Here is a 7,912-nt window from a genome sequence, read left to right on the forward strand (position 1 = left end):
TCCTGCTGATGCACCAATATAAATGATGTTCTATCATAGATTTAAAGATCAATGTACATGTTAAATTTAAAAGGACTAGAGGGACATAATTTCCTCAAAATCCCAGTAATATAGAAGACTAAAAAAGAACATTTAGTAGATCTAAACTCTTTTATTCCCTAACTGAAAACACTTCTACCATTCTCAGCCTTGTCTGCCTTCACTAGAGCAAAACCATCCCAAAGAGAAAGTGTAGCACAGAACTCTCTGCAATAAAACAACATGGTATCAAAAAGTCCCACAGCATATACTTAGGCTACTTACTATACTTCTTTACCAGATCCATGTTAACATTAGTTTTTAACTCAAGGTAAATTTATGAAGCCTCAAAATGGTATTTCGGTAAGCTGTACTTATTATATGGAGAGAAGACAAAATAAATTCTGTAATGTATGAAGTAAACTTAGCTGTTTTCTTTAGAGACCTACAAAAATTAAAAATACCAGCAGCTTTCTGAAAAAATGATATTTTCTAGAGAGTCTTTTGTGGTTGGGTTTTTTTTTTTCCTACTGTTTTGAAGTGCAGGTATGTATAATACCACAAAACTTCTTCAGACAGAGTAAGGTTTATGTTGTTGAGAAAAGGTGGTGGTGTTTGTTGTGATTGCACAAAATTCAGACCCTTTGCTTTGGTTGCATTCCAGGTTAGAATCACTTTCTTCCCAAAACTGCAAATTTAAAAGATGTATGGCAAGATGCATCATTAAAGCCTATAGTACTGTATATATCAGAAAATTACTCTTAAATCACAGATCAATTTATAAATTCTTTACCTGTATACCACTGTTTATCTGTAATACTAAGAGTTAGTGATTTAATTAGAGCATTAATACTTAGATATATGAATTCCAAAGTTTAATTATTAGCTTGGGTTGAAGTTAAGAGCTAGCACAGGCACTTAATGAACCCTATACTGTAAAAGTTCCTGATAAACCTTTAAGACAAAAATAAGTTGCTGAGATCTTCTAAATTAAAAATATATCTTTAATAACATGTCCCATGTCAAAATAAAAAATACTCTTACCCATGAATATAGAACACATCTCTTTAATGAAGAGTTAAGAAGCTCAGAGATGTGTTTTAAATCCAGATGGATACCTCATCATCAGAGACCTGAAAATGAAGCATGTTAAACAAGTCACACAATAACCAACTTCAGGAGTGTACACTCAAATGCTATACCTGCAACTCAAAAACTCACTAGATATCATAAATCCAAGAACACCAGAATTAATACACAATCACTAGTAGCTTTTTTAAGTGTCTGGTATATAGGTACACGTTCATTTTGGAAGACCACTAAAAATAACCCAAGTCTACAAACTTCTAAGGGTGAAGGGTAGTTTGTGCCACAATACTAAAAGGTTTAGGGTAACTTTAAGACACAATATAAGTACTCAAAAAAAACAACAACAAAACAAAAAGTTTTGAGGTTAGGTTTTAAACCTGTCAGTCTGAGAAGCCCTGTACATGTCTTTTAACAGCAGTGTGCTGTTCCACACTGACAGATGGACTTCAATGGGAACTGACACTGCCTTTCCGGGAGAGAATGCCTGCCTGACAGCTTTATCCTATTCCTTGCCTTGACAGTAGGTAGAGGAGCTCAATTTCAAGGGTTTCTCTTTTAATCTGAAAGAGGCTTCAAAACATTACAAAGTTTAAGGGAAAATGTGCATGGGGGGTGGGGGTGGGGTGGTTCTAGGGCCTCTGTGTAAAAGCCTCAAAGCACACAAATCTATTCTCTAACATTAAAAGACAGACAGTCTGTATAGGAACTGATATTCTACACCAGTGTGTTTTTCCATTTCAAAAATGATTATTGTGTCCAAGGCACCAAACATCCTCCAGTTCCCATACAGAGATTCTTCTTTCCCAAAAAAAACTTTCCCTAAATATAGTTTTGTGATGCCAAACACCTTTGCAGAACTATTAACACAGTTCAAACTTAAACTTCGTTAGAAGATAGCATAGAATCTAATACTGTATTAAGACGCAGATTTTAATACAATTATTTCCTCTCCCTACATCTTTGAATGCTGTAACATATGTGGAAGATACAAATTGGTTATAGCAGTACCAAATCCTGCAATGTTCCAGAAAAAAAAAAATTATCTGGTACTAATTTGGTACATAAATTACTACCTTTAACCTCCTTTTATTATTCAGTAACTTTCCAAGACTTATTCCAAGGTTGCTAAACTAAAATGTCTCTGCTCTGTAATAATGGGGACACTTAACGCAGAGAGGTATTTTTCTAAAATTCATATGAGGTAAGCATGTACCCAAACACACATGTAGGGGAAAGTTGCTAAAATACATCCATCTTTGTTTACCATCTATGTGAAGGGATATGAATTTTGTATCAAAACAGCAAGAAAACTTGCTCTAGATGTTCTGTTTTTCTGTACTGGAAATCCCATAATACAAATAGAGCTCCTGTCATGCACAAGTCCTCTTCACATCCAGAAATTAGAATAGAGTTTGAAACTATTTAACTGTCTGGTTCTATGCAACATTTTAATCTATTTTTTTGTTCCTAAATCTCTGCTTATTTGAAAGTTCTTTGTTGGCTAAATAAAGTTAAAGCATAAAGGTTTTACAATATGTTAACTAACTGAATAGAGGCATTCAAAAATTTATTATTTGAAAAAAGAAAAATTGAAAACTTGCTATCAAGTAATTTATCCTACCTGTAAGAGTTCAACAGTAAAAAAAGAAATCTAATTCACCTATATCTACCATATAGGACAAATGCTATTTAAAGTTCTGTTTTGGCTATCCAAAACACCTGTGTATCCTTCTTCAACTAGATTGTTCTTGAATCCTAAAAATGAAGAGAAAAAAAGATGTTTCTTACTCTTTAGGACAGTGTCCACTTGCTTGAACAGCTTCCAATATGGAGACAATTGTGGAATACTTAAAAGTTTGAAAAATCCTACATTGAAAAGAAGAAGAAAAAAAAAATAACTAGATATACATTCACCAGGTCTGCAATACATTATTCTAAATATGAAATACAACAAATACATCAGACAGCAGAAGATTCACTAATGATTATACAAAGTACCAAAGAGAAATCCACACAAAAGGAACTTAGAGCTTTCATAAGTTCCAAAATGGGATCTACCGCCACAGATTCTCACATAAGTTATATTGCATGTGAACTTTTAAATACACATATATATACATATGTATCTGTTAAGTGTGATGTGTTAAAAAGATTATTCTGTAAAGATGCCTTCTTTGGGAGAAGGTCTTAATCCTTGCTTTTGAATCTTGAATTGGTAAAATTAACTGATATACAGTAAAAGTTACATTTCATTAAATAGATCCAGAACTGTGTTTGTTATAAGCATGCCTAGATCCATATTGAACCATCTTAGAAAGTTTTTAAAAAATTATCTTTCACAGTCCAACTAATATAGTATCTTCCTAAAATACTGAAAGAAAAATACACATTTCCCTAAGTACACGATTCCCTTATGTTCCTTGATGAATTTCTAAAGCATTACTATTACTAATAAAAAAATGTGAACAACAGTATTTTGGCTATTTCTCTAAATATATGCAGGGAGGGCTCAGAGCAGGGACCAGGCTCTGCTCAGTGGTGCCCAGCAATGCGACAAGGGGAACGAGCAGCGATGCCCAGGAAGTTCCACCTGAACATGAGGAAGGACTTCTTTCCTGTGCAGTGCCCAAGTACTGAACAGATTGGCCAGAGGCTGTGGAGTCTCCCTCACTGGGGATATTCCAGAACTGTCTGGACACAATCCTGTGCCCTGTGCTCTGGGATGGCCCTGCCTGAGCTGGGTGGTTGGACGAGATGATCCCACTGTGGTCCCTTCCAACCTGACCTATTCTGTGAATCTGTAATTCTTATTTTGGACACTAAACCACAGATTTTTATACACATCAGTGTAACAGGAAATAAACACTTCATTTCAATTAGTTGAGAATAGCTCCCCAAACTTCTGGTTTTTAAAATGTCATGTAAATTTTAATAAATCAGTTTAGTTTTACACAACATCCTTGTGTGCTTTTATGTCTTCAGTTTTGGCAAATACCTTTAGAAAATTTAACAGCAGTTGAAGACACTATTTTCAACTACCTTTTTCACCTTTCTGCCAAAGGTTATTGCCCTCAACGCACACCTGCAGAACAAAACACGTAGGTGTGCATCTGCTGCTTCAGTATATAGTCTCCCACAAGTTTTAACTCTTCCTCTTGTTTGTTTAACAAACCCATTAGACTTTGCATTAAAACAGCAGATTTTGTCATTTATATTTTGTGTACGTTAATTACAATAAAGGGACAATGATAATACAGCGAATAACAACATCTTAATCTGCTACTATTGATAGGGATCTAGAAAGATACCAAGAGGTTGGAATATCTTTTTGCAAAGAACAAAGTTTATCCCCAAGTCAGGTGAAAATAGCTGTTGAGAAGTTCAGGCATTTGGCCACCAAACTACTGAAGGAATCCATATTAGTAATGAGTACTGCTCTTAAAACACTGCAATTTTGTTTCTCTAAAGTGTACCTGTGGAGATTCTCATAAATTTCAGGACTTCAGTGATTTCCTTCTTGTATTTCTAATACAGAAAACAAAAATTTCCCATGTTTTGTTTTAATACCACTACACTCAACTTTTTTCTTTTTAGTATATCTGCATAAAATACAAATATCTCTTTTGGAACTTTAGTTGTCAAAAGAGTAACATATTCAGTGTAATGTATTTATAGTTTGCAGTTTACCTCTCTGATCACTAGAAAGAGTTACACAAACTTCCTTGTAAATTTAAAAAGAATGCTGAGATTTCAGATGTAAGCATTACAGGCTTTCTATAGTTTTGTCATCAATTTCAGTGTTACACCTTAAATTAGACCTACAACATATGTTTCTGGATTCTGGTATCTTTCCTCAGGAACATTTAGGCCATTTTAAGATTTAGAAAAACATTTGCATTAAAAGTCAGAAAAAAAACCCTTTTCATTTTCGCGTGTGCCCTAAACCAAGATTTCATTACAAAACATCAGAGACAGAAGACTTCAGAGCACAGCCCTCTTTCAATTCACAATCTGATAATACACTATCTTCCAATAATTCTCATGTTCTAGCCTGATAAGCATCTGTGTGAACTACTGCAAGTTTATAACCTGGAAGTACCAACTAGAACAATGCAAAGGATTGTGCCTGTTTTACAGATTCCTATGGATCCTGATTGATGAGTACAGACAGCAGCTGTGAAGACTTGACATTGACAGAAATCTGCGTTGGGAAAAAAAAAGAGTACAATTTCAAGTCTTGACACTGCCAGATTAGGATATGCCAGTACTTTACTGAACAAAACAGGTTCAGACATCCCACTCCACACCACATTTACCAGCATAAGGAGTTTCATCTATATCACAAGTCTGCCCCATTCAGAGGAAGGCTGCCTACAAGTTTTCTGTTGTTTTGTTTATTGGGGTTTTTTAAAACTGTATATAAGGAGATTTGATAAGAAAGTTTCCTAAAAGAGTTCCTCTCAGGCGCATGTTAAGCGAGACACTCCAAGTTCGCAATTTATTCAGTATACTCTTCTTAAATTAGGAAATCAATTAAAACTAATAACTCAAGCAAAACATCATTTTGCATCTTGTCTCAGTTTCCAGCACAGTCAGGACATATTCCTGAATTTACCTGCAACAGACAGAGACTCCAGACAACTTTCACTGTGACATCAATACTTTGGCACAAGAATCTGACAGTCAAAATGGACTTTAAAAAAACTTCCCCAGTTAAATGGGACAATACTCACCTGTTTATCAAGAGTATTTATGAATTAGTTCTTACGAACTTGCCTAAAAACCTGCCTCTGAAGCTAAACTTAAGTTTAGCTTCTGAAAAACAGCAAAAAAATACTTTGAAGAACTACATGCTGAAACCAGCAACACCATATTACATGGACTCAAGCCCATTGTCGTACCTAACACTGTTTTTAACGTAGGTGGAAGCCATAACTACAGTAGCTTTACTACAGGGTAATTGAAAGCAAAAATATATTGTATTGAATTCTCGGATTTCCAATAACATATGGAATATCAGATGGGCAGACTTTCATGGCATTACATAAATGAAATATTTCTGAAGTTAAAAGTTTCTTCATTAGGGTGTTCAGTATCAAATGTAATAAAACCATTTCTTTTCAAAAGCCATTTACAGAACAAATTTTGGAGGAATTCCTGAATTTTAGTGACCAGCATAAAAGAGTGAACAAACCTTTTATACTGCTCATGCGGCACAAGGAAAAGTGCCCAAGAAAACACTGCAGACGGAAACAATTTGGTAACCAGAGTTACATTTTTAATATGACTCAGATAAAGAACCAAGTCAAAATTGCCATTTGTCTCCAGAAAAAGGATGGGAACATTTTTCCATCTTCCTGCAAATTCTAACTGTTGATTTAAGATTAAAACAAAAATATATATCACTTACAAAGAGAAAGACACATGTACACTGCCAGCCTACAGACATTAATATTTGGCAATGCCTGGCTAATCTGTATGAATGAACCTGAAGATTTCAACACATCTGCTTACTGGCAGATGCCATACCTTACCAATGTATTTCTACTGAACTCTGACTTTTAAAAAAAATGCTTCCTACTTTGTAACATTATTCTTGCAGCTTAGAAAGTGAATGTAATGTAAAGTCAGCACTGAAAGTGGAACTTGGATCCAAGGTGCTTCCAAAAGTAGCCTTTTACTTGATCACTAAAGCTCATGCTAAGAGGTAACAGAGTATACATCTGAATTCTATTACATACACATTTTGAAAGTACTCCTAAGGTTCTAGTGTTTCTAAAGTCAAGATAAATCTTCATTAACCACACTGTTAAAAATTATTTAGACTTGGTCTTCTGCAAGTTTTCAATGCTGCATTTACTCAAAAACATGGTCATTGTAAACCACATTATACATTTTCTTGTAACACTTCTAGAAAAAAAAATACTGCTTAATAAAACGATCTCCCCTCCCTGCACTGCTGTAAATAAGAAAGTCCTGTGGTCAGCCTGTTTGACTTTTGTCCAGCTCATTCTCGCATTTATGAACTGGTCAGACAGATTAAATATGAGAATCTTGCTATTCCTTCAGCAAAAGCAAAAGCTGCAAATGCTTTGCAGTTGCTGTTTTATCAGCAAAATAATCACTTCCTAGTATTTTTCTTTTGCTGAAAGGGAAAGAGAATACTTCAACAATATAATAATGTTAACTATCAATTCTTGAAGGTTTGACTAAACAAAAAGCTGGTTTCTCCATCATCCATTCCTGTGTACGCGGATACCCTGCGTTCCTGAGGCACCACTTCTGACTACAGGAAGAGCACTGGGAAATAGAATGAGGACACTAAGGGAGCCCAAGTAAGTGTGAGATTTCAAAGTCTTCATTAAGCTTACAGCTAACATGGTTTGGTAGAGCAAAGACCATTAAAAGGACAACTCTGGATAGGTTGGTGGAAGAATATAAAGTATTGACAAAATTATATGGGTTAGGAAATAATCTGGGTGTGAAGGGTTACCAGACTTCAGTTAAACACAAAAATGTTTCAACTGGATGATTTCTAAACACAAGTACCAAGCATTACTGAGAATTCAGTTCATATATAATGGTGGAAAGAAGGAGAATACTGCAATCCAGTGATGAATAGGATATGCCATTTGACTCCACCCTAAATTGTATGAAAAGTATCAAAGAAATAAGATGATGCAGGTATTTGGGCACTTCTTTCTACGAGACTGATATAGAAGAAGAAAAAAGCACTGTAAAGAATCTGAACCCATAAAATATATAATTGTCCAGCTTACCTGTACTTCTGAAGTGTCTGAAGGAT

The 7,912-nt window shown here is 34.9% G+C and overlaps 1 protein-coding gene across 1 annotated transcript in view; it reads right to left on the minus strand.

The window, feature by feature from the left end:
* Positions 1 to 3,145, minus strand: part of CHD9 (chromodomain helicase DNA binding protein 9) — a 79,153-nt gene extending 76,008 nt beyond the window's left edge. The window contains exons 1-2 of the mRNA XM_017740826.1: positions 2,896 to 3,145; positions 1,063 to 1,151 (exon numbers count right to left, since the gene is read on the minus strand). The gene's annotated coding sequence lies outside the window, so the exon portion shown is untranslated. The remainder of the gene's footprint in view (positions 1 to 1,062; positions 1,152 to 2,895) is intronic.
* Positions 3,146 to 7,912: the final 4,767 nt, after the last annotated feature.

The sequence above is a fragment of the Corvus brachyrhynchos genome, unplaced genomic scaffold, assembly GCF_000691975.1.
Source record: "Corvus brachyrhynchos isolate BGI_N302 unplaced genomic scaffold, ASM69197v1 scaffold26, whole genome shotgun sequence".
NCBI lineage: Eukaryota > Metazoa > Chordata > Aves > Passeriformes > Corvidae > Corvus > Corvus brachyrhynchos.